Genomic DNA, 23,606 nt, shown 5'->3' with positions numbered 1-23,606 from the left:
TATACAACAACACACCAATATCCCTGTGATTTGTGTGAATTACCTCCTTCCCCTTTTCAGTCCTAAATCCTTCCATCCATTTTCTAAACACTTTTTCCTACTCAGGGTCATGAGGAAACTGGAGCTTATCCTGGCAAGCAACGGGAACAAGGCAGGGTACACCCTGGGCAGAATGCCAGTCCATCACAGAGCAGACAGATTTAAAACACAGACATGCATACACACCAAGGCCTTTTTTCCAAGAAGCCAATTAACCTACCAGTGTGTTTTGGGGCTGGGGAGGGAAACCGGATCACCCTGAGGAAACCCACCAGAACACGAGGAGAATAGACATGAATTGACTACATTTGTACTGTTACTGATTTTATATATTGTACTTGTTTCAAATCACCTGTGTGAAAGGCATCTATGTGCAAAACTGAAGAGATTCATATCATTTACTTAATTTCCATGTGTAATATTACCGAGTCCATTAATGAACCTTAATTTGATCTGATTTCTAGACTGACAACCTTGTTTTTGTAAATCTTAAAACAGTGTTCAAACTGAGGTCTTACCATTGTATAATCTTAACATATTTTACCTTGTTTTGGATATTTTATTATGCATTCTAACATCTCATCCTTTTATTGCTTCTCCTGCCATGTAGAATTTTAGAAAAGTAGTGTAATACTTGAAAAGATAAGAAATGTCAATTTATTTTCAAAAGGCTATGAAACAATATAATTACTAAATTTATTGAAAACATTTAAGGACATTTATTGTGTTAAAAGATTAGCATAAATATGACCATAACTCAATAGATTTCTTTTAATAGCTAAACAATTTAGCTAATAATGTGGAAGATTCTGTCATTTTCACTGGGTATCTGAAAGTCTATTGAGCCAGTCTGCTGTGTAACATTAATCTAATACTGGAGTCTTTGTTGACAGGTCACTGTGTACACCAAATTATTTGGTCTTTATTGTATTTAAAAGATTTTCAGTTCAATGAGACTACTAAGCAAAAGGACCTTACCATAAAATATCACCTAAAATAGTCCCCCTCATGGGAAGTCCCCTAGGAAGCATCATATCACATCACAATCAACAGATTTTTAAAACAGTGTTTGCTGAAAGGCAGGAATATATTTTACTCACAGTATTAGCTTGATACCAGGATCAATAAAACATTTCTTCAGGCTTACCTTTAGATGTGTTTGAAATAATCATTACTCATAATTTTCATTATAATGTCTCCTTAGGCCACGGAACTCAATCACTTTATTAAAACCGCATTACAAGATTAACATTGATGGAACCATGTTAGTCATTGCTATAACCGAGAACACGTTTCATTAAATATCTTACAACGTATCTAATCCTTTCAATTCTCTGAATCAGGTTTATTTTCGTCTCCCATTATGGTTAGTGAATACTTGTTAAGGACACAGCCACTGTAAGATTTCTCTTAATCAATACCCACTTTTATCAGTAAAACTTTAGAAAGTTCTGTGAAGTACATTTTTAATGGTAACATTGCAATCCAAAGACATGAATCAAGGTTTAAAAAAAAATACATTTTTGACTGATAAATGCTGAACTGAAAGAAATAATCTGTCCTTTTACTAAGGGCACAATGTGGCCCTTTTTTAACACAGCAGAAAAAAATGATAGGCTTTTAGTTGTTGTTCCCAATTGTGTGTTTCTCCCATACATATGGTATTACCTGTCTGTCCTTGCAGAATTGAGAAGACCCCCCAGTCACAGCCAGTTGGGGGAAGATTTAAATGGGTTCATTTTTGAAGGAAAGCACTACCCTATAGCAGAAAAAACAACATCTGTTAGTGTGCAAAAAGTATTATTGCATGTCTCGTTTGATTTTGCTAATGAGTGTTCAGATGAAAAGGCTTTTTTTCTGATTTGGTGTGAAAGTAAATCTTGTAGCTGTCTTCCACTGGTTGTCCTCTGATGTTTGAGTATAATAGTCTCCTCCACTGGCTTAAAAGCTTTTACTTGTTCCCTGTTTTTCTTTTGAAAATAAAATAGTAGCATTTTATTGAAACAAAAATCAATTCTGTAAGTGGAAAAAAATATGTGGATTACAGAAACAAATATAAAATACTGCTAACTTACATTACTGACTCCAATGGATGATCCAAAGTCTGTACATTGCAGATGCAGATCATTGAATTTTTTTTGTTTTGAGCTTTCTAAAAAAAAGGCTTATTCAGAATCAATTCCTTAATCACAATCTGAAATTGGTGGGTGCCATGAATATAACATTTTGTATTCCTGTCTCAGTGAACTAAATTCCTCGGTAAGTGAGAGAAAACCAAATAATGTTGAAAATGTATATATACAGACAGAATTTAAACAACAGTTCTTGTCAGTTAGTTTGTATTTGGACGTATTTGTCAGCTCCCCTGTGGAATGTCTGTACTGCTTTAAATATGTGGTTAGTCATGTGTCAGCCTGTCACTTTGTCCTGCTTCTATAAATTTGAACAATATCAATTACACACATCAAGTGTAGAAAAGTTCGTAGCAGCAAACAAAGTGGTAATTTGAAAAGGGTTTGCTTGCAGAACAACATAATTATTTCACAGTATTTCATGCTATTTCTTACAAAACCAACAAGACAGAGCTGCAATGAACAAACTAAAGGGGATACTTTTAAGTGTTTCAGATGGCGTCAGCAGCCACACACCTCAACCTGACTCTCACACAGTCTAAGCACAGTCCCACAGGACTCATTACTGAGAGAAATGAATTAGACTCTTTTCCTGAATTTTCTCTAACAAGGAGCCATTGCGCACATTTAGTCATTTGCACAGCTGAAATGCCAACAGCTATACATTTTTTGTTGAAGAATATGTATTTTAATTGATGTGCTCTAATTTTAGACTCGCATGGTACATGCTCTTTTATTAATTTGAAAGTGAAGAGGTTGGTTTCTAAATAGTGTATGTATAGTAGAAAAATGAGATCCTAGATATCTGTAAAGGAGCTTTGAGACTTTGAAAATACAACAAATAATTATTTTTAGGTTGATAGTTTTTGTCATTTTCAGTTTTTTGAGCAAATGCACACATATAAAGTCCTATGAAAGATTATCCCATGTGTTATGTAAGAAATATAATTAAAACATGCCATTGAATAATTGCTACAGTTAGACATACATACAATCCAATGTTAAATGTTACCAGATGGAAATCATTTCAGTTTACATTAAGGTGCACATTTAAGAATAACAATACATCAGTGATATGTCTGGTTTCTTTTTTCTGTGACCTTCATACAGTATGTCACTTTCACTTTAACCTCCCTGCTGAGAGAGTTGACCCTACTCTGAGATCATCAAAAAACATACTGTATGCAGGTTCAGTTTGGCACTGGATTATTTTTGGGATATTGTAATATTAGTAAAGGAAACATTATCCAAAGATAACATTCCACTAGGAATAACATTTTTTTTATTCCAAACCCTTAAAATATAGAAATAAAAAAACATATTGAATATTCTAGACCCAAATATCTGTCACTTTTTCTTGAGTTTTCCAATCCATTCTAATAAGATACCTTGAATTAATTGTGTTGTCAGTGAAATTGATACACAGAGAAAATGTGTCCAGACATGCGGTAGGAATGGTTTCAATGGGGTTCCTCAAATAATGGGATGAGAATGAGTTACCATGATATCAATGCAGACACACAAGATGAGCTGATAGGCCTGCTACTGTCACAAATAATTATTGATTATATTAATGTTGCAGTAAATGGGCGAAACAGCCAAAATAACAAATAGAAATTATCCACCTAATTCCAGCTTCTAATGATAACCAGAAGCTTCGACATTGCTGATGTCATTGGGAATTTTTAATTTTAAAGAAAATGCAGTCATAAAGCTGTATTTATTCCAGCTTTGAAAAGCACAGTTTTGCTTCTTACACCTTGTCATGATACAGTCATCACGTCTGACAGTTGTGCTTACAAGCAGGATTGCCTGAGCACCTCAGGATGTTTCCTTGACAACTGTAAGATGTGAAATGGGTAGAAGTTGGAAATATCTCTAGAGGTGATTGATGCCAAAAAGTTAATCAGGCTTATCAGACATTTTGCAATGTTTACACTGATGAGATTTGCCCATAGCACTATTGCAAAGGCTAGCCTTTTCCTATGCAACACTGCACACTTAAATCCTTTTTGCGTTTTTTGTGAGTGTGTTAAATAGCATACAATTGGGTCAGAAATGTATTGAGTTTTGTAGGTTTGCTGATTTTCAGCTTATTTTGGACAAGAAATGCACAGTCTTGGAGAAAGATATCTGGGAACACACAATTTCTATACTAAATAAGGGCTTTAAAACTCTTTTGTTGGTGGTAAAACCCTGTGACAGATCAAGGATGAAAGCTTGTACATGACTGGACAACAAATCAAGGGCCAGTCACTTTGTGACTCAGGGAAGCTCAGGGACTGGACACACTTTATTAGGGTACTTTACGTTACAGGTCAGGTAGGCACAATAGCCATGGCTGTACATGTCACTTAAAATTATGGGCAATAGCTGGAATTTGTAAATCAAAGAGACCAAACAAGAAAATAAATAAAACAGTTTTCATTTTGTTTTCCAGTTTGTTCTGCAGATTGTGGAAAATGCATTTTTCCTGGAAGTCATTGAGGTATCGGGGAAGAACTATAGCATGCCTCTGCATCTTGACAGTTAAAGTCCGGTGAGGCAGAGACTTACTGAGGAGGCTAATTCACTGTGACACTCTTGAAGCTCTCTTGAATGCACACTTACTGTGTGTTCCCTGAAAAAAGCAAATCTAAACTAAGCCAGAAAAAATTGGTTAAATGAAGCGTGTCCTTTTTCCACTAAAACGGTAGGGAAATGTCTTGGGCTATAATGTGCATTTCCTCTTTCATATAGACAACATATTTGTATTCCTTTGGAAAATAGAGAATGACTTTACGATGATGCACTGGAGAAGTCAGCCTTGGTTCAACATTAACATTTGACCTCTGAAGACACCCCCTGCTTTATTTTCTCTGCAAATTTTTATATTGCATGCTTAGAAAGGGAACGTTTGTTAATTCTGTAATCTGAAAAGGCAGTCCACATATTGCATAATAATAGTTTCTAGGTTTCTTTTTGAATTCAGTGAAAATTAAATTCAATTTTACTCTCGTTTGTGCAGTGCTCTTTTTATAATATACATTAGAATGACAATACTGTTCAATTGTCCAGATGAAGTGCATTATTATGGGCTGTTGGGCAAGTGTTTTAGTAGCTTGAGTTGAAGCCATGAAAGACGACAAGCTTTTTTGCTTAACTCTGTCAATGAAGATCTTGACAGATTTATGAGATTGTCATTCTTCCCAACTAGTCAGTGTAGTTCTGTGTTTGTTCATGTGTCTTAGATTGCATTTGTACTTCCTGCTTAAGCATTTGGGAGTTTGTTGTTATATTATTGTTTCGTTTTTCATTTGGTGATGTAATATAATAATAGTGAACTTTATTTTATATAGTGCCTTTAAAGGTGACTTCTCAAAGCGCTTTACAGAATGACAATAACAATAAATAAAAAGAATACACAGGATAAAACACAATTACAATACACAGAGGAGACTGTGGATGCTGGTACTAAGAATAGCAGAGGAGCAGAGGGGTAAAGAAGATGGTTTTGAGTCTGGATTTGAAGGAGTTTAGAGTAGGTGACTCTCTGATATCCTTGGGCAGAGAGTTCTAGAGCTTGGGGGCATAACAGAGCAAAGGTTGTGAGGTGCAGAGTAGGGCGATAATAGTTCAGACAGGTACTGAGGTGCCAAGCCATGCAGAACCTTATAGGTGAGCATGAGGATTTTAAAGTCCACATGGAATTTGACAGGAAGCCAGTGAACAGATAGATAATGTGCCACTCCTTGTTAAATCCAGCCAATTAGACAGGCAACACAGATTGCCTACTTTAAACTGCAATTTGTGCAATTTGAGTCTTCATGGGGATGCACTGGAATTAACAAGGCCAAAACTAACAAATATCTTTACCTGCTTTTGTTTCCATCCTGAAATTCAATAACAATCAATTACCAATCGCTGAAAATCAGGTCAAATAAAAAATTCTCATCACAAAAAAGTGAGTCAAAGAATAGCAGTTGTAAAGAAGTCAGTCAATCTGCCTGTCAAGTCTTGTCTATTCTGTTAGAGCAGTGATTAGCACACTGCAGTTGTAGCTGGGAGGTTATGTGTTCATATCCTCAGTGAGGCAGTGCTGCTATACTCTTCAAACAAGCTGGTAAACTAATATTATTCCACTAAAACGCTCTGCTGCATAAATGGGCACTGTCTAGATTGTCATTGTATACAGAAACATGTCTTCAGCTGGCATACTGTATATGGTTAAATAAAACATTAGTAGTAATAGAAGCAATAGTGTTATTATGTAAAGCTAGACCAAATGCATAATGTCAGCAGTTTTTATTGACTCACTATCTGAATGGAGAAATAGACTTTTTATATTTTCTTGTATTTTTAGTAGAAAAATGTGAGGCCTGAAAGGAGCTCAACATTTTATAGACTAGTTTGTACAAAGAACCTAAGCTTATCGGGTATTCACTTCATTTTTACTTCAGCAATAAAGGTGGTGTCAGTCTCACCTCTGGGTGATATTCTGGGAAACAAACTGGATACTGTATATATAACACCTAGAGAATAAAGGAATAAAAAACACTGTATCGTAAACAGGATGACAAATAAAACATTCAGATGCTATTAACCAGCTGTCTTTACAATCCACCATCTACCATATCAAGTACCTGCAATAAATTTGAAGCCTGTTAAAATCATAAGGCAGGTCACTCAGAGTCTTTTGAAACCATAGCATCTCAAACACTATATCATTTGTAGCTGTAAGGCTTTTTACAGTTGGTGATTTTTTGGTAGGAGACAGTACGAAGCATTCGTGATTGATTCGATAGCTCTTTATTAGTTGCATGAGTGGTGCCCAAAAGGCACTGTCAGACATTCTGAATTACAAGCTCATGGAATTGCAAATACTGAAGAATAAAAAAAAAGAAGTAAAAAAAAAATTGAGGAATCTTAAATGTTAAAATTGGCAGGTCTAATCTATTTATTTATTAAAAATCAATCTTTAAAAATATTAAACCTGTATTCCCAGTTATAGTAGTTCTAGGCCTTCTGACATTCTCTGAAACAGCTCTGAAAATCATTTATCCTGCAGTTCAAGGTCAGCCTACATACTGGTAAAGCAAGTGAGAATGGCTCTAGGTGGCATTTGACTTCAGGCTAATGCTTGCGTCAGTGGTGAGTAGGCTGAGAAGGGGGCCAGTAGTGTGCTAAAAGAGTGATGACTGAGAGCTTTAATGGTACGATATCTTCAACCACTTTCCTAGGCTGTAGCTGGTGCCGCCAACCCTAAGGTCTGTTTCTTCTTTAACCACAATGTGGTACTGGACACTAGATATGTTTTTAATCTTCACGCCCTAAGAAGGCTCCGCAGCCAAAAGGTTGTGTTTCTTTTCTTCTCTTTTCAGCATGGAATAAACCTGTACTCGTTATTTTGCATTTTTAAACCTGCATTCCAAACCCAAGGGGGAAAAACAGTAAATTGGGGAAATCTGTCGAGACTCAAAATTTGACTGTCAAACTGCTCTCCTTTGACCACAACAGGTCTATCTGGCATGTGTGGCACTAAACAGAACATATTCAGGTGCTTAACACTTCACAATTATTTTAGCAAATTCAATAGTCCCTTTATTTACTTGGCTCATCTTGCAATTATACCTCTAATTGCTGTGTTCACCAGCTATTGCAATAGGTCTTGGCAAACGCTACAGATATTATTATGCAACAGAGCACCTAGTTATTTCACATCATTTGGAGAGAAAATTAAATGATCATGATTAATGTATGGGTTATTTCCATGAGTTAAATAGTAATAAGATGATTATGATCTGTCAGAAAATCAGCACAATGAAGACAATACTTTCCTATCTTGGGATATCGGATGAGCTAAAGAATTGCTCTTATGTGGGGACAACTGTATGTGCTACTGTCTTATAATTATGTGAAAACAATGAAATGGCCCAGTACACATTCACTCCAGCTGTTTAAGTGCACCATGCAGGACACATAAATATATATATAAAGAAGGATGAAGACCACTGTTGTTTTCCAGGTCTGCATTTGTTGTATAAAAGAGTAAAACAATGTTTAATTCACCAGCCTGTAAAAATATCTGTACACCTTCTCCTGATTTAAATGAGATGAAAAACTTCAAAGCCAGGCAGTGCACTTTGATATAAGGCAGAACCAAAGCCGGGAAACAAATTTTCATAATGACTGTTTAGTTGCTTTAATTCTTATTCTCTGATGTTGAGGCAGATGAGTATTGTCAGGCACTTACAACAAATTAAACAGAATCACAAAGATCACGTTCTTCAATGAGGTTTTGAAACATCTGCGGCCAACCTGTCTAGATAGACGTTTTCTCAATCTGCAATGTCCTTGCCAAGATATTTCATTTCTTTTCCTGTGGACACATTATTGACTTTTTTTTACAGCTGGGTGACCATCTAGGCTGAACTGACTCTACAGATTCTTATGTTCTGGTAACACTTAGTGCAGCCTTTTCTTTTCCTTTGCTGTCATCAAACATCCACGCTCTGATCTCTACAACTCTCAGGTGGCATTTCCAATTGAAAGGAGTGGGGGAAAGAAAAAAAAACATACTTGCAGAAGAGATGTGGTGCTCCTTTGATTTAATCTGTGTTGTTTCTTTTTGCAGTTAGAACTCAGTAGGATGCTGTAAAGAGCTGTGGGGCACATCTTGGTGTGCACAGATTTTTAACCAAATCTTATTTGATTTTTAAGTTTCCAAGTAGTGCTGACAATAACTGACCTCATTCTTAGCAGTTGGTAAGAATGGCAGTATGTGGAACCCATTTGAGGTAACACAGATATTTCTGTGCATGGATTTTTTCACCTACAGGTAAATTAGGATGAGATGTTAGAAATGAAGGAAAACATGATTAATAAAATGAATCGGTGATTAGTTTTGACTGTTTTTCTAATTTCTGGTTTTATAACTGCATAATTCAAAGTTATGGTTTCCATGCAATCACAGAAATCCTGCTCTGGAATGCAATTCCAAAAGGAGCCCAAATATCATAGCATATTAAAGCAGTGTCAAGTGGAACCAAGGCAGAGTGAATTAACAGTTAACTGGTGTAAATGACAGCTGCTCTACCCTTCTGCAGGTTTTGCTGGGGCTGCTGAAAAATTGCAGGTGATTTCTTTTTCCCAGCAGGTGAGCATTTGAGTGGGAGGACCCAAGGGAACAGCAATGCAGTTTCTCAAAGCAGAGAGGCAAAAGATCTGACAAACCCTCGAATCTAAAATAAATGCACTTATTGTTTCTTTAACAAGCTGTCTCGATGACTCCTCATTCAGACTAGCTTCAGAAAAAAACAGCATTTTATTAAACACTTTAAGGTGTTCATTAAAATAAATAGTAAAATAAAGTTCTTATTAATAATAATTGTTATTATTGTTAATGTCAAATTAGTGGCTTTTTCATGCTTGTTAAAGAACAGAATCGCTCAAGTGAATAATTTGCGTATAAATAGTGCCATTGCATAATGCAATTATTTTTTCAGATTTATTTTTAATGGGACTGATATATTTTATGTATCATGACTAAAGCTCAGATTAAATAGCAAATACAATCCAGCAACCATTATGAAGTTACAACCAAACTGCAATCTGTATGTTTTAATCCAGGTCTCAATCTTCATGGAGTGTTTTCCCCTGACTAGGAGGAAACACGCATTTTTTGGACAGGTCGCAATAGGGGTCTATTCCTTGTCTTTGACCCTGTTTGTGTAAATCAACCTGTCTGCGTAAACCTATTTTCTTTCCTCTTCAGCCTGACTCACACTCAGAGAGGTTCAGGTGTACGAGAAAGATTTAATGGACATATTTTCCCTAGCAAAAACACACAACACAAGAAAGACTTCATATAAGAGAACATCAGGTCCTCACGATTTGGATTCCAAGAGTCATTTCTTAAGGATAGCAGGGAACGTGCTTCAACAATAGAGCTGGCTAGTTTGTCCTGGATACATGCAGCCCTTTGTGCAAAGACTACCTCTTGCTTCCTCTGTAGAGACTATTTGTCAATGGCAATTGGAGATAAAATAGCTGAAAATGAAGATGGAGAGAAATGACAAGAAATCTCAAAAGGGACAACAATTGAGCCATAGAGGGGGAGTCTTTTTGACTTTATATTATAATGGAAATTGTAATGGTCAGATTGCCTTTTTGCTGAATTAAGCTTTTTTCCATTATAAAACCTATTGTAAAAACCCACATGTGGTTCTAGAAATAGCAGTTATTGTTATTTACTCCATTTTTACTAAATTCTTAACATTTTTCATCCATTACTTCAGTTCCCGTGCTTATGATAAAGCTCCCTATGAGGAGCCAATGTACTGTACATATTAATATTTTAAGTCTCAAGGCCACAATTGATGGAAAAGAAACAGCTTTTAATATGTATTAAGTAATACTTTCATACCATTATAACTGCAAAAGAAAGTGCTACTATTATTACTGTTACCACCAAAACAAATACTAATACTAATAAGAAAACAGTATTGATTAGAATTTAAAGGTAATAATTCCATAGTTGTCTATCTTTTCTGGTTGGTAAAGTCCACTGAGTATATTATTATTGGTGCACTGTGTTTAATGATAGATTTAAGTTCACTGATGTCATTGTGAAGAAATCCCAGCAGTGCTTATATGGATGTGAAAACTGAGTTCTTTTGGAGTTCAAGAAAAACAAATTATATCAACAATTATCGTTCTTTCATTCAAAGTTTTTTAACTTGTTCTTTTATCTGTTTGTTCACATCATTCACTCAAATGATAAAGAAATGCCCTCAAAATGTAAGTGAACCTTAATTCCAAAATCATTGGTGAGCCTTTAAGACCTTTATGTCCGTCAGATCCTGAGGAAGACCTGTACCATCACTGAAGACCCATCTCCTGTTTCAGTCTTTTGAACTTTTTCCTTCAGGAAGATGTTTTCTCTGCAGAGCACGACAAAGAGAAGAAAATGTAGCTTTGCTCCCGAAGCTGTCAAGCTCACAAATAATGAGTGTAAAAATGTTTTAATGTTTTAATATCTAAATTATTGATTCTTATTTTATTGGTAGTATAGGACACTGCCCTGACAATGCGCACGTACTAAGTTACTTACATAATCATTTTATGGACCTTTTTCCATTTTTTTTTCTATGTTAGCATGTTTTTACTGTTTTAATTTGGCATGCGTTGTACTGTATTTGCACTGCTTGCTGCTTAAATTGCCTTTATGGAGGAAAGTATTTGAATTGAATTCAAAATAAATCAGTTTGACATAGGTTTCTGCCATATCCAACTCGGATAAATACAGCAGGAACCACATTTGCAAAAAAAGAGACATCCTGACGCTGACAAAACACATCCAAACTTAGGCATCCGAGAAGGGAAATGAGCCAGGCGATTGAGTCAGCATAGCGGCAGAAAGGTAACACGCTCAGCAAAACCACTGAAAAAATGAAAGAATGTCAGACTACTGAAATTAGTGCTAAAGATTAAATAAATAAAAAACACAGAGGGCATAAACCTGAAAGCTTTCCAAAGTATTTTTCACTACTTGCCATTTTGTTACTAAAACAAGTTTTACGCTGAACATTGCTGCAAAGGTGGTGCTCAAGCTCTGTTTGTATTCCCATTAGTGCAATATAAAAGAGGCTGTGAGATACAAGTCTTCCAAAATGTGATGTGAACTCACTATTCCAAGAATTGCATAGGATCAGGGGTAATTCAAGGATACCAGAACTCAAGCTAGCATTCATCAGAGAAAAAGCTCAAGTTCTTTTAGTTAATTCTGTAATTTTAAAAAAAATATATACAGTATCTCTGCATGCAGCAATGGATGCAAAATTATCGCTGTTGCTTAAATTCTGTAAGACATTCAATAAAAATGCACTTGATAGACTCAACAGAAAAAAAACATTTGTCAGGAATGTAGTCAATGGGCTGATCTGAAAGAATATGAAAACAAGAATATATACTTAAAGCTGAAAATTGTGGCAGGGTGATTCCTTATGTGCAAGAGTTACCACTCCTAAATTCCCTTTAATAAAGAACAATAGTTTCTTTAGTCGTGTTGCTTCCTTATGGCAGGTCCTCAGCTGTGTGGGGACACAGCCAGAGTCTGGGCCCTTACCCATCATCGTACTGGGTTAGACATAAACCACATGGGCTGGGGCTGCTATGATGGCCTTTACCTTATTTTCTGGGGATCTCTGACAATCATTCCCTTGAAACTCATACTCAACAGCTTAGGACTAGCCCTGTGGAATGCTTCAGGAATTTGAGATGCGTAGTTAGTTTAACTGAGGGAATGACAGTCTAGCTGGACCAGAGAAGTGTTGGACTATATTTTGAAAAGAGTAGGGGTGTAACCCCAGCACCCTGGCCAAATTTCCCATTGGCCCTTACCAATCATGGCCTCCTAATAATCCCCATCTATGAATTGGCTTCATTACTCTGCTCTCCTCCCCACTGATAGCTGATGTGTGCTATGCTGCACATTGGTGGTGGTGGAGGGGAGTCCCCATTACCTGTAAAGTGCTTTGAGTGGAGTGTCCAGAAAAGCGCTATATAAGTGTAAGCAATTATTATTGTTATTATTTTCCTCTGTTCAGGGCAACTTGATTTGTTTTCTTTTAAATCTACAGTCTACATGTCTTTTAATAAAAGTTAATGTTAATTAAATCCACTTGGTATCTTCTGTTAAAACTAGCTTTAAGTGTGGATCGAAACAAAATTTTGATTGCTTATTACATGCTATGTACAGACAGCAGGTCTGAGGTATATTTTACAAGAATACTGAACATCAAAAAAGACTTACAAGGCTGTCTGTGACTGCTATTACAAATGTAGTTCCTGATGGCCAGTTACAGTAAACTGTGAAAAAGGAAGAAGGTATGTGAGAAAAGAGATTGGTGGGTGGATTGAAGGATCTGTACAATTGAAACCTTTACAAAATATACAGTAAATAGTTGTAATTTCCTGACAAAATGCCAAAAATGTGTTTAATGGTAAGCTAAGAATTGTGTGTAGTAAAATATTAGTACTTGCACTAGAATCAGATTGATGATAAGAAGTGACATCTGCTATAATATTATCATGATTATCACATATAGTAAATGGTTAAAAAGATACAAAATTATGTAAATAGGAGACTTATGCAGTCTTTGTTTGCTTTCATTTTCATTAATTGCTGCTCTTAGAACTAAAGGATTTTAGTTTTGTGATGGATAGTCCTTTCAATTATATCCCGAGATGAAAGTGGACTAAAGGTCACTCTTGCAATGGTCATGTCTTTCCTCAGCAGGTAAACTTAATTAAGTGTTACATCTCTTTCCCTTGGAAAGATACATTTCCAATAAAAAAAATCCTTCTCAATGCAATCAATTATCTACACTGAAATGGCAGTGGAAGCTGGGTGCTGATAAGTCTCTGAAGATTTTTCTTAATGAAGAAAAAAGAAGATATAATTCAAAGCCCTCGGGGTATCTTATCCTGGGAAAAGAAAATTATCTCTGATTGCCTCCAAGGAAAAGCCAATTGCGTCCAATATCTCACCCTTACTTCAGGGGCACATTTAGTTAATGGCACATCACACAAGCATTGCCGACTTTTAGTTTAATGTATGCGCGTATTCTATCTGTCTTTTGCAGCTTCAGAAGACGTGACTTTGTGTGTGTAGTATGTTATAGGCTTCAAAACCTCATCTGAGTTTATCTTCTTGCAGAGAGCTGTCATGTCTGAGCCTTCGTTGATAGTAACATGGCGCACAGAGATGGCATTAAATCATCCCAGATGTTGGTTGTCAATGGTACCTTGCAAAGCAGATTTCATGATTTAATGTAAGGCAGCCAGGAAAGAACATTTACCATCAATTAAAGTCACCTTATACAATAAAGTAACTTTCAAGTGGAAGTATAGGCATGGCCATCTGGGATATTCCATAGTATGCAGTAAATATGCATTAAGAAAAAGAAGTGTGAAAACCAGATATACTGTACTGTGTATATATACAAACATTGTATTTTAATGTGAATTTTGTGTATTTTAATGTGAATACACCTAGTTTTGCTTGGCTTGTTATCAACAGAAATAATGCTAGATTATCCCATTTATTATCTGTGCAGTGTCATTTATGTGGAGGAAACACATTTAAATAAGCTGTAAATGTAAAATGCGCAATTACATGATTACTGTTTGATACATGATATGATTCACATGTAAAACATGGTCTAATAAGGTATCCTGGGTGGTTCAGTTGTAAAAAGTGCGGATTGAGCTCTGTGATCCAGACCTCACACGTACTAAGTTACTGTAGGTCCTGTCACTAACCAACTGTGACCAGGTTTCTCCAAGCAGCAGCACACAATTTGGCACAACACTGCTGGGGGTAAAATTGGGATTAGCTGGCCAATGCTATCTTGGTTCCTCGCAAAGTAGCAGCATCTGCGACATCACAAAAGCCTGCAGGCTTGCTGTGATGCTGGTCAGTAACGTGTCACTCCTCCAGTTGGAGCTGACCTCCAGCATGTCGCTGCAGAGCTGGGAGCCCATGAGAAGATTAGAGATTGGAAGAAATGGCTGGGTCAGGTGAGCCTGTCTGCCCTTCCTCAGTCTCCACATGTGGGCAGAGAGGGCATCGCTGTGAGCCATGATGTGCAAAGAAACCATTAATCGTGAACTCATTCTTCTGTGGCAAATGACAGGTCCTCGAAAATATTGTGTTGTGAAGACTATTATTTTTATATGGATAAGGAGAAAGAAGATGGAGGAATAATGTGACTCCTGTTTTGTTTTTATTTGATGTCAGGTGAACTGTGATTAGCATCAAAGATTCAAAACACGTAGACTGGACCGTACAGAAGTCATCAGTTGGGGAAATTACTGTAGATATTTAACATTGTAGTGCACCTTGTGTGCCATTTTCCCAAACCAAGGAGAATTATACCTTCTTTTCCAACCACCTTTCTAAACCTTTTCCAGTCCACAGTGTCTTGGACATTCTCTTGCTTCTTATCTTTCTTCAGTGAGAACTGTTGGTAATCACTTAAGGAATTAGAAATTAATCTCTGATGACATTACAATAAAGCACTGAAAGATGAGTTGATGTTGGGCTTATGCCAGAACCATTGATTTCTTTTTTCAGCCTTCACATAAAATCTTATGTAGAGTTATTGCCATTTATTATATTTTAATTAAGTTTTCTTACTACTAAGGCAGCATGGTGATGGAGTGGTCAAAATTTCTGCCTTGCAGTGCTGGGGTCCTGAACTCAATTCCAGACCTGGGGTGCAATCTGTGTGGAGGTTGTGTGGGTTTGTGCCAGGTGCTCTGGTTGACTCCCACAGTCCTAAGACATACAGGTAAATGGGCTTCTGGGAAAATGTGGTCTGCTGTGAGCGTGTTTCTGTCTTTGTGTCTGTGATGTACAGGCACTCCACCCAGGGTGTATCCTGCGTTGTGCCTGTTGCTTGCCGGGATCGGCTCTGGCTCCTTCGCAACTCTGTATTGGATAAAGCGATTAGAAAATGAATGGATGGATGCTTCCACTAATACTGTCTATCAGCATGGCTTGATAAAATCCTCTTCTTCTTTTCCTTCCACATGCCCTTCTCCTTCATAGTAGTACATTTGGCTGTGCTATAACTGCAACATATAATGCAGAAGGAAATGCATGTTGACTGAGTAACACTTCATTTGTGCTTTACAAACAGGTGAAAATAAAGGAGCTTGCTTAAAGTATTATACAGAAGGTGATCAAAACTCTGTGAAATTAGAAACTGAAATAAATGGCAACAAAGTAGATTTGCTTTTACAATTACATGCAATCTTGACTTCCCTTTACTAATGCCTTTGCTTGAAGGCATTATGCGGTGTAGGCATACAAGCATAAAATCTATACTGCCTCAAATCTTGACAGTCAAATTGAATTTCTGTTGGATCTTGGCTCAATGCTTAGCCTAGCAAACTCTATTTCATGGTCTGCTAGATCCTAAGGGTGTTTTATGTAATGCTATAAGATATATCTTAAACATAAACGGTGTAGGTTGTGCAACACAAAAAACGGATGTGATAATAGGAGCTATCCAGTTTTATCATCCTTTCTTATGGCTTCACTGGTTTCATGTTCTTGTTTTTATTAAACTATGAGCCAATCAAAATACTCGGATTTTCTCCCAAAACATGGATATCGACCCAAAAACTTTTTTTTCTTGTCACTCTTGGATTGATACTTAAAGTTTTTGTGAAAATATTCCATTTATTGCAAACTTGCAAATGTTTGAAGCAGTTATAAATGAATGAATCTCTGATGAATCACTGTATTCATTCAAAGTATTCACTATCTACATATGATAGGTCCAATTGGGAAAAAATATGATCACTTATTTACTAAAAATCATATGAATGATGATTCGAAACATTAACATATTAATGTACGTTAAATATTTTTAAATGTTTTGTGAATATTGTTACCTAGTTTTCTGATATATCCTGCATTTTACAGTATTTTCATTCATTTATATCGTTGAGCATGGTTGCAAGTAGTTTGTTATCTGGACAAATAATACGAAAGTAATGCTTTACATTTGTAACTATCCCTTCATAATTATAGTTTATACTGTATATTATTTGGCCTTCCTGGCTGAATCTACCAATTCAAAGTTAGGACCCAGGCAGCTGCCATTAATGTTGCATTCAATGAGGGAAACTGAATGCTGAATATACAGTATACTGTATCTGTTGGCTGCTGGCCACACATTGAAAGAGGTTACAGAACGACCCAACCAGCTTAATGACACCGACCAGCCCGCAAAAGAGGAAATGCATAAAGAACTTTGTCAAGTAGCAGTTATTAAAGAGTTACAGTTACATGTTGAATTATTTAGCTTCCATTTTGCTTTAATGTGAAATATGTTATTTTATGAGAAAGAGAAGCTTGCTTTGATTTACCTGTCTCTTGTTAAAAAAAAACTAAAAATAAGAATAAAAAATAGGCATTTAGTAACGGTCTGCTATGTGCAATTATGTAATTCTGCTTGTGTGCATATAACCTTTGTATAACAGAGCAATGTAAATGCTATTGATTTAAATGTGAAAAGCTTTGATTTTCTTTTTTCACTTTTTGAAAGGGCAGTGCCGGGTTTTTAGAGAGTTCCCAAAGTTCAGTGCAATGAGAATTTTCATATTGGATTATTCTTGGCCTTGTCAACAAAATATGCTCCCTTTCATTTGTGCTCTATCCCATTTTGGTTCCAATTAATTTTTACACAATTGCACAATTTTGTACACAAAAGTTTGAATCATACAAAACCCTTTAAAACTCATCACAAAAACACTCCCATCTTGTTGATCTCTCAGCAAAAAATCTCTCTCCTGTAAACCAAACACCAAGGAAAAGACTTAGTACTTTATTGAACATTTACCAATTAAGATCCTTTAAGCAAAGTTTAAATGCTTTAGTGATACATTCGTTGAGAGATGCTCGATAAAGAAAAAGCAAAGAAATTACTTTTGTAACAGATTATAGTATTTAACTATATGTGGCAGTTTTTGCATACTAATCAGAGCTCCTGAAAATATTTAGGCAGACTTCACTAAATATACAACTCCGGAGACAGTCTCATACCCTAGCTAACCAAGTGTGAAATAGCTTTGGCTAAGTAAGGAGGATATCCATTAATATTGATAAAGCCTAGGTGTTCTCAAGGTGGAATGTAAGTTCACCATAAGAAACTGATTTATGTCACCTTCAGTAAAGGTTAAAGCAAAACATTTATCAGGAGTCTTGAAGAGAAAGACTCACCTGCTAACAGTGCCCTTTCAGATGAACTTCAAAGTCCTGCAAGGTCTTCTACTTCATTTTCATCAGGGCCTTTAATCCTGTCCTGAAGAAAACAATATTGCTGCCATTTCAATTTATTAGCAATAGTTACAAAGGACTTTTTTGAAGGTGATTTGGTGTGTACTGGATGTACACTCTATAAATTTATTACTTCAGACTCATTCAGAGGAGATCCTTGAAACATTCAATATTTCCAAGTACAATTACCTTAGGAGAAACTTTTGCTTTCCAAGACTTATTTAAAGAAGAGTTATTCACTTTATAATTGCCAAAAGTGACCTTCTTCTTGTGACGAATGGCTCAGTTGTACTGCAAAACCGTCCTATAAGGCCATGAGGCTGTTTAAAAAGTACTATTTCACTTTTTACATTTGTAGGAAAGCTGCTTTTTGAAGAAGTCTAATTCAGAGCTTTACTTACAGTAATAACTTAGAAATAAAACCCATAAATAAAGGTATGTTTTGGTATGCCTGTTAAAAATGAGAAAAAATATGTCCTCCCTCACTTGGATGACTGCATAACACCTGAAAACTGCTGGTTGGTCACAATCAACAGTTTGCACAATCATTATCCAAATCTTCTTACTTACTGTATACTGTATATAGACTGGTACACTACCCTGTAACACATGTTAATAGATCATACTCTAACACCTTAAAATGTTCAAGTAGATACAGTAGCTGCATCAGCGTGTTAATAAACAAGTAAAGGTTTATTCACGTAAACAAGTAAAGGTTTATTTCCATGCTGAAAAGAGCAGAAAGGAAACACAACGTTTCGGCTGTGGAGCACTCTTCGGGTGTCACACCAAAACGTTCTGTTTAATTCTTCTCTTTTCGGCACAAAATAAACCTTTTCGTGTTCCTTTACACCTTAGAATGTTGTCCACACTGACCAGAACACAAATAATCTCCTGTACCACACCATTATTGCATATTTTGTTTAATTCACATTTCAGAAGTGAAAAAATACAACCTTTTGACACTTTGGTTCTCCGAGTGAAAAAAACTTCTTCAGGTTCTCAATAGAAGCTAGCATGTAGTGTTTCCCTCAGTAGACTGCATTACAACTGAATGTAATCCAAAAAGCACTAATCCCTCACTATACAATGAACTATTACATATGTTTTTACTTTATGAGCTGTTTTCAAGGAAAGAATAAAGCTCAAATATTGCAGAATTAATGTATTACAATTTTCATTTGCATCAATCGCTACTGTACTGTGTGTAAATTGAAGTCTCACAGACCTAATGATAGGATGCCATTGCAAATTATATCAAAATTAAGTCTTTCTTTACAAAAATCATCCATACATTCCAAAAAGAGTCCCTTTTTATTACAGTGTTCAGGATCTGTAGTTCCACATTTTTATTTACAAATTACATTGGTATTGTATAAAATGCAATGGAAACCTCCTTTTTTCCAAAAGCATACCCAAGCTTTAAAGTTTTAAAGAATTCAGCTCTTTTTCAGGAAGAATATTTAACCCAAGCAAACATGGCCATGTTTTGTCAAACAACCAGAATATTTCCACAACTTTAATCAGTTTCAGATTGTCATCCCACAACCCAATAAAAGTACAGTATCACACTTTTTCACAAAGTACTAGAGAAACATAGATAAAGCATTAGCTCTATGTCACACATTGTTACTCTTTTTCACTTTTTTTCACAGTTTTTTCCCATTTGGATAGAAAGAAAGTCTTGAAAATGACCAATACAGACCACTGGGAACTGAAGATGCACAGTGTCTCTTCACATTGGGGACAATAATGGCTACCACTACCTCCGTCCCCCAACTCATTACATGACAAAAGTGCCTGAAGTGTACCTGGGAGAGTAACACTTTCTTGGAGTGTAAAGGGGCAGCTCATTTTCTGTGCCACTGATCTTGTCCTCTCATCTTATTTATCCTCCATCAAAGGTGCATCATTACACCAAGCCTTTTTATACGAACAACAGAGAAAAAGAAAAAAATCCCTTTGACTCATCCCACTTTTGGCTTCAGTGTCTAAAGGCTGTTATACAGTTTCCTTATTATAAATAATACTGTATATTGTGGGTTTACATAACCCTAATGGTTTTCATGACATCAATATATATATATATTTGGTGGAGAAAATATTATCCAAACTTTAAAGCCTCCAAACATAAACAACTGATACAATCTATAGTTTCTCTGACCTCTAGAGAATTTGTTATGTAAATACCACTTTAAATGCAGCATATTTAGTGCTGAAGGACTTGTGATCATGTCGTGTTTGTCCTCAGGCCATGTATAGTTCCCAGTAGGGAGCAAAGACTGGCTACATTACTTTGCTGGATTATTGACCTGTTTTGTGGGGCATTGACCTCTGCCTGTAGTGTTCCTGATTTAGCATGTCAAAAGCAGTCCATGTGTATTAATATCTTTACATTTCTATGGACGTCTCCTATAGAAATGTTTTGACAGGACTTGCAAGATAACATGACTTGAAAATGAGGGTGGAAAAAGGCACAGATGACATTAAACCAACAGTTAATTTTTATTATATATTCATTTAAAAAGCCAGAGATGAGAGTAAAAACTTTCTGTAAACTGCTTATAACCCTTAGGTTTAAGAAGAAAAAAAAGTATGGATAACAAATTATGAGTTCAGAGTCACTAAAAGCCTATATTTAACTCTTCCATAATGAATGGATCTGGAATCAAATATTTATTTTTAAAATGATTAAAATAAGCAATGACTTACAAAAATATCCTTGTGGAAGATGTCTGACCTCAAGATATTGGAAGGCAAAGCACTTGCCTACATGGGGAATTGTTCATTTTCCACACCATTAATGGCTCTGTTTTTAAGTGGAGTCTGTTTTTGTAGCTTTATCGTTTATTTTCCAGTTCCAAGCAAGCAAACTGATTTCTGCTCTTGCAAATTCCATTAAATGAAATTAAAAAGAAGAACGTGAGACAGGAAATGTGTGTTTTTGACTGTGGCACTGTCACCCTGTTTAAATCTTCCAATTAACGGTATTGTCTTTGCCAATTAATTATACGCGCCATTCAGTCCGACTGAGGTTGTTCTCTTTGAGAAACAGCTAATAGGCTTGACATTATCTGGAACCCACCTGATTTGCCTCAAAGCTGAGAAAAACAAATTGACTATTAAAGACCAGATTTGTTTCTCCCCCATCCATTGTTACAAATTAAAGCTATATATGAGCTTCTCTTTTTTTCATTCACTTTTACAATTTATCTTCTAGTCAGTGTGTCTCATTGTATTATTTATTATTTTCACACACAATTGTCCAGAAACAATATCTTTACCAGGGTCACACAGTTGTGCAGTGTGGAGTGGTTAGCATTTTCACCCAACGCCACTGGGGCCCTCAGTTCAATTCCATACCTGCGGTACTGTCTGTGTGGAGTTTGTATGTTCTCCCCATGTTCCTGTGGGGTTCCAATGGGTGCCCCAGTTTTCGCACACAGACCAAAGACATACTGTTAGGCTCATGGGCTTTTGGGAAAATTGGCCCTGGTGTGAATGTCTGTGCGTGTCCAGCTATGTACTGGGAGCCCGTCCAGGGTGTATCTTGTCTTGGGTTTCTTGGGAGACTCTGGTTCCCCCACGACTGTGTTTTGGACAAAGAGGGTAGAAAACAGATGGACGGAATCATGCAGCAAGCATTTATTTTTGAAGAACAATACAATATACCATAATTAATAAATGGGGTTTTTGTATATTATTGGAATTATTCAAAACTGTATACGGTATTTCACCTAATTTCTCCTATTTTGTCTTGCAGAGGGATTGACTTAATGGTCATCTGTAGTGTGTTGTATGAATACCTCTGAGGTAACACATGCAAAAATTCAGACACAAGTGTACCTAACATGCAGAATTAAGAAGATGATTAGCAACAAATATTTGCGGCAACATGAAGAATTTATTACAGTCATCCAAGAGGTTATTAACTGATTAAAATAACTAGAAGGGATCGACTTTCTCTGAACATAAAGTGGGAAAGAAATGAAAGGAATGAAATTTCATTTGATGGGTGAGGGGAATAAACACAAATTTATCATCATAGATGTGGAAACCTCAGTCTTGCTATTAAATGTACCACAATGTTTTACTGGGAAATTCTTCAAATCCAAGAAAATGTTTTAAAGGAACACACTGTTTGGAAACTGGAAATGCATGAATGATCTTTCTGGCAGTAAATGGCAATGTATAATATGCTGCACAATACCATTGCAAATGTATTTTCACTCTGTGATTTGCAAAATCAGCAAAGCACTCTGTCTCTTAATGCTGTTATGGTCAAAACTTATCCAGCACTCAACATAAAACCTGTTATTTGTGATTGTGTTCTGGATCTTTTTTAGGCTCTTCCAAACCAATTATTTCCCATTTCACACAAAGTGCTAAGAAAAGGCAGTTTTGCAGAAAAAAATCCCTGCCCCCTGGTGGTTAATAGATGTCATTAAAGTTATCTTATTGCAGTGTCACTTGATAAATGGAAGCATGCTTTATCTTTTACACAGCAAATGTTTGTGTACAAGAATAATCTTCTTAAGTGAAGTTGATCGTGTTTTATATTCCACTAAGGACTTTTTTCTGTCATCTGCATCACCAGTCTAACAGCAATTGTACAGCATACTGGCAATAAAGACAAGGACAAGCCCATCCTATACTTGGTTTGCCTGTCAGCACCTAAATCTCTGTGCTCTAATGTCTATTAAAGCTATGAGCAGTATGATGTTTTCATTCATCTAGGACCCATAGTAGTAGATGAATAAATAGACCAAAGAAGTAACAGTGTCAGAAAAAAGATACTCTTGTTTATTCTCTTGCTCTACGTAGTATGAACAATCTCCATTTTAGCTAGCATTGGAAAAGTTCAGAATATGGGACCCATTGCAGGTTTGAACTTTTTATAACCTGACTGCTGACTGCATATCTGCCTGACTCATATTTCATTTGAAGCTGAATATCACAGAGCAAAACCTATAAGAGGAGCCCACCATGTATAATTTTATATACAGTGGTTCTTTGATGATATCAGATGATTACATTTACAAAACTTGTAGGGGATGGACTTGTTTATTTTATCTCTGGATTCATTTGGTTCCATTTGCATCAGTGTGTGAAATGGTCAGAATGTTAGAGGTTGTAGTACCTTCTCTGTGTCAATGCAATGCACAGAAGACAATAAAAGGCAAAATGCTTAGTTAGATTTTAGACAGTTTATGCTGAAATCATACAGTGCACTGCACTAGTCAGGCTGCATCTGAAGTAGTACATACTGTTCTTGTCTGCAGTTTATAAAAAGGATATTGAAGCATTGGAGAAGAGTAACAAGACACATCCCAAGGGAATAAAGAGATGTTATGTTGACGGGTCAAAAAACTCATCTTTTCAGTCTCAGTAAAAAATTAAAAGCTTAAATAAAAGCTTAATTAAGATTTTCAAAATTCTGAAGGGAATCAATTACAAGCCACAGCAAAACAAGGGGGTATAACTGGAGACTTGTTAAAAGGCAATTTCACACTTAGAAAACATTTTTTATCAGGATGAAATGGATTATCAGGAGTGGAAGCAGAGACATTGTGGGAACTTTCAAGTTAAGGATGGATGCTGTG

At 36.1% G+C, this 23,606-nt stretch overlaps 1 long non-coding RNA gene across 2 annotated transcripts in view; it reads right to left on the bottom strand.

Moving 5' to 3' along the window:
* Window positions 1-23,606, bottom strand: part of LOC107079138 (uncharacterized) — a 41,520-nt gene that overhangs the window by 1,206 nt on the left and 16,708 nt on the right. The window contains exons 3-6 of one of the 2 annotated variants that reach the window (XR_001480098.2): window positions 17,947-18,028; window positions 6,635-6,682; window positions 6,027-6,043; window positions 1,708-1,798 (exon numbers count right to left, since the gene is read on the bottom strand). This is a non-coding gene — a long non-coding RNA (uncharacterized lncRNA). The remainder of the gene's footprint in view (window positions 1-1,707; window positions 1,799-6,026; window positions 6,044-6,634; window positions 6,683-17,946; window positions 18,029-23,606) is intronic. The other variant, XR_001480099.2, reaches the window with a different exon arrangement.

The sequence above is a fragment of the Lepisosteus oculatus genome, chromosome 13 (genome assembly GCF_040954835.1).
Source record: "Lepisosteus oculatus isolate fLepOcu1 chromosome 13, fLepOcu1.hap2, whole genome shotgun sequence".
Lineage (NCBI taxonomy): Eukaryota > Metazoa > Chordata > Actinopteri > Semionotiformes > Lepisosteidae > Lepisosteus > Lepisosteus oculatus.
This window is presented reverse-complemented; position numbering and strand designations above follow the sequence as displayed.